Raw genomic sequence first — 4,470 nt, 5'->3', positions numbered from 1 at the left:
CGCCCCGCCCCTCGCCCCTCCTCTGGCCCCGCCCGCGCCTCCTTCCGCATTTCCCCGCGGAGCGGGAGTCGCCGGCCTCTTACTCGTGCTGGACGAACGTGAGTGCGGTTGTGTGCGACGGGGGTGGTGCTTGCCAGCCTGCGGGCCGGGGTGGGCTTGGCGTCGCCCCGAATCCCCTCAAGCTTTGCCCGCCTGGAGCTCCGCTGCTCCCGGCGGCCACATCCGAGGGGTAGAGCAGCCCTCGCGGGCCCTGGGGGCGGGCGATCGTGCCCGTCCCGGGGCCGCGCGAGGCACAGACCCCGCGACGGGCTGCGGGCAGGGGTTTCGGACGGGCAGGCTGGGGCTGGGCCGCGGTAGCAAGTTTGCGCTCTGCTTCCCCAGGGCACAGCCGCGGCTACTTTGTGGCGGGCTCAGGGCCCGACCTGCGGCTGCATTAACGTCGAAAAACCGACCTTGGAGTTTGTCTACAACGCCCACCGGGGTGCAGCGGCCAGATTGTGAGCCAGGTACGTGCCGGCCCTGAATGAACGCGTAACTAACGGCCGGAGTGCTGAGCACGTGACCTATGGCGACCGGAGCGGTCCGGGCGCGTGTTTGGTGCCAAGTCAGAATCTGGTTTTCCCTTAGATGGACAATTGGCTTTTGCCCTTTTGTATCCGAAAAGGTAAGATGGCTCAGAAGCAGCTCCGCTGCAGCCATCCGAGAAAATCGAGTTCTCCCTGTTGCCACGTGCGCTTAAATCTGTCTGCACCGGAAATCCGGCTGCCTTATGTGCTGCGCGCTCATTAAGGGCGTAGGCCCTTGGAGCTGGACCAGAGGAACTTGAAGTGGTCACCTGAGACACCTGTGTTAACAGCAGAGATATTGCTGGCACTTTGTAGATTTTTTTTCTTTTAATGTAGATTTAAATAAACCCAGTTTGATGCACTTAGAGCCACCACCCAGCAAAACAACTGTTTCCAATGGGCTTGCCAACTTTTCAAAGAAACTTGCTGAGATCCGCGACTACTGGTTGAATGAAGGAAATAGAGAAGTCTGTTAAAAACCCAGATTGCCTGCCCTTTCCTGTGCCCTTTTAAGGTTGATACAGTGCTTTAAGAGGCTAACACAGAAGGGTAAAGTAAGTCTCCATAAAACCCAGAGAGGAGCTTGTAAAACTCCTCTTTGGATCCTGTCTGGAGTCACATCTGAAATTTATGCTCATAGAAAAGTGATGAATGTAAACATAGCTTTAGCTTTGATAACTGCAGGCTTGCTTTTCCACTCCTGGAGTTAGTGTTTCCAAACAGATAAAGGAATTTGAACACTTTAGTTTTCTTTGACGGTGGGGGGAATCCATATGATAGGATTTTTAGACAAATTGAATATACTTTGAATTTATATCTATTTAAAAGGTCATTTACAACTTTTCCTTTTTTTCTTTTATAGGTTGAAACTGCAAGTTCTAGCCATTGAAGCTAGGATGCTCTGTTGCTGGTATTTTGACTTATTCTACAGTTTACAGTATACACGTGCCTAATGTGGTCAGACTGTTTCCTAAGTTGTAGCAACCATGTAATTTCCCAGGAGTTAGAGGGTTGGTATTATACACATGCTTTATTTATCCCCAGCTCTATGACCCTGTTCTCCCATTTACAGAGGAAGGAACTGGGGTTAGATAGTGGCTCATACATGAAGAGTCTTATGCAAGGAACGTTTGTGATCTCTGGAAATTCACGTAGCTCTCCTGAGATTGAGTGTCATATTGTGACAGTAAATACATCTAAATACATTAGGCCAGTGTGGGGAGGAAACCACAGTAGAGTTAAGAATGTAGGCTGTTCTTGGTAAGTAATTAGAGCGAACCTCCAAAGAATACAGATTTTGCCACCAAGAGGAATTGTTTCTCTGTACTTTGGATGTTTTGAATGAATGTAGCACAATGAGATGTAGAAAAATACTTAAACAGTCCAGGATATTCTAGAAGTTCGTTCTGTCTCTGAATGTCTATAAAATACTTTTTTTTTTTTTTTTTTCAGAAATTTTAAATAAAGGTATTTTTAATGATTATTTTGGCATCATTGTAATGCTTATTACATGACATCCCTTTCTATACAAGCATTTACATTTCAGGCAGAGGAAAAACAAGTGCAGAGGTCCTGGGAAGATAAATTTCAAGCAGAAGGGACCTTAAAGGGGGCAGATTTCATAATCTGTATTCAGGGCTGAGGTGGAAATTTTTTTTTTAATGCAATACAAGGAATGGGGTACAGACCACAGGGGGCTGCGGGTATGTGAGATGATTCACCAAAGACATAAAAGCCACTGGCCTCACAAATGGCTCTACTCCTGGGTCCTGGTAGTGGCTCGTTGCCCCCAGGGAGTTGGTGGCTGGCTGGCTGACCAGGTGGAGAGTAGTGTTAGCAGTCTAGAACTCAGAGCTGCAGAGACACTAGGATGGTACTGTCCAGTGGGCCATTAGTCACAGGTATGACCACTTTAAGTGTTTTGATAAACTCAGAACTTAGGAGAGATTGTTAATAGGCTGAAGAAAAGCTCTCCCCAACATTTTTTTTCCTAAAGTGCTAAGTGCCCACATTCACTTAACCCCGCCACCACCACCCCTTATCTCTCATCCCTTCACATCTCCCTCTTAAACATCCCTCAGGATATTTAACCCACTAGTTTTAAGATGTTATCAAATCCACAGTGTTTTACTTTATTGCACACAATTCTGACTGGAATGCACTGCTGAGAGAAGCAACTGCAAGATAGGAGAGGTCCGACTACAGATAGCTTTGTATTGCTGCAATTTAACCCCTTGCACCACTAGCAGGGAGGCCCCGGCACTTAATCTTAATGTTGAATGATGACTCCACAATATGGCTGTACCATATCTTGTTCCAGTTGTCTATTTAGTCTGCTTCCATAACTTAACTTTCAAATAATGTTCCTGTTACACAGAAAATGTAAGTCCTTTTTTTTATTTGCCATTGAAATTTTGGTATATGCCTTAAAATGAGATTACCAAGTGACAGTATTTCCATATTCAATTTAAGGTGAATCCAGACTGTTTTCTACAATGTGTGTGTCAATCACATTCCCACCAATAGTGTAATTAACGTTCCTTTTCCACATCTTCAACATTTGTTGCTAAGGTCTTATATATGCTATATCCTCATAGGTAGGTGGAAATAATTGGGGTTTTTTTTGACCTGCATCTTACTGGAAATGATCAGCTTTTTTCCATGTCCTTTGCCCTTTGGATATCCTCTGGGCCATCCACATCTGCTGCCCATTTTGTTAGTCCACATTTTAGCCACATGTTCATGTGTTTTTGTATATTTTAGATATTCCTTATTTACATGAGAATTTTTTGGCCATTCACTGGGTGTCTACTTAGTCTTATATTTTCTTTCACTGTAGAGAGCTTTGTAATTTTTTGACTTTCTTTTCCTGGCTTTATGGTCATGGATGCTTTATCATGGATTAGGTACTGGGTTGCTAGTGGTTTCTTTTCTGGGCTTTGATTAGGTTCCATTGATCATGTATTTATTGTTTATACCAATGATCAGGCCCTAACCCCAAACCTGTAAATGTCAACTTTTTTGCAAAGAGATTTTTATAGATGTCATTAGTTTAAGAATCTTGAGAGGCTGGTTAATCCCAAATAATCTCTGGTGACCCTAAATCCAATCACGTGGCAGGAAGAGACCTGAGGGAGATTGCTGTACACAAGGGAGGAGGCTTGTGAAGATAAAAGAGAGGCTTGGTGTTGACCTTAAAGATTGGAGCAGTGACACCTTCAAGCTGAAAATGTGGCAACCAACAGAAGCTGAAAAAATATTTGAAAAACAGATTTCTATTCTCCTGGGGGAACATGCATTTAAACTTCACCAGTAGAAATGATTTTTCTAATTTCTAGCCTCCTAAACTGTAAGAGAATAAACTTTTAAGCCAGGTCTGTGGCCATATTACAGCAACCTCAGATGGACTGATAGGATAGGTTAAGATTACAGATACAGCTAGGCTGGAGCCTTTCAACACATTGCCTCTTAGCACTGTTTTATTAGTGCCTTAAAGGTAGGGAGTTATAGCTATAAAGTTAAAATTTATTTAGGAAAGATTAAATCATGAGAGACATGAACATGTGGCTAAAATGTGGATTAACAAATGCCTCAATAAAAGACAGCTTAAGGTTTATTGGAGTGTCATGTATACTTCTAGCAACTCATTTACACAGCACAAACCACCAGATACAAATAAAAGTCCAGTACTGAAAATGAGGACAATAGGAAGACACTCATGTTTGCCTGTGGGCCACACAGCTGTATCCGAGAGGTAATACCATTAAAGTGAGATTCTTTTTCTACGACTTCAATTCATTTTGGTTTATAACCCATGAAATACAAACTAACTATAGCTATTACAAATTAGTCTTCTCAAGGTGACTGCCATAGTGTAGTTTTGATGTTTGTTTCCTTACAGCCT

The 4,470-nt window shown here is 43.6% G+C and overlaps 1 long non-coding RNA gene across 1 annotated transcript; it reads left to right on the top strand.

Moving 5' to 3' along the window:
• The first annotated feature begins 8 nt into the window (after positions 1-8).
• Positions 9-1,975, top strand: LOC105853543. The gene is made up of 3 exons (XR_001145380.1): positions 9-98; positions 382-506; positions 1,429-1,975. It is a non-coding gene; the product is annotated as an uncharacterized LOC105853543 (long non-coding RNA).
• The last annotated feature ends 2,495 nt before the right edge of the window (positions 1,976-4,470 follow it).

This window comes from Condylura cristata, unplaced genomic scaffold (genome assembly GCF_000260355.1).
Source record: "Condylura cristata isolate star-nosed mole 26May11 unplaced genomic scaffold, ConCri1.0 scaffold00012, whole genome shotgun sequence".
Taxonomy (NCBI): domain Eukaryota; kingdom Metazoa; phylum Chordata; class Mammalia; order Eulipotyphla; family Talpidae; genus Condylura; species Condylura cristata.
This window is presented reverse-complemented; position numbering and strand designations above follow the sequence as displayed.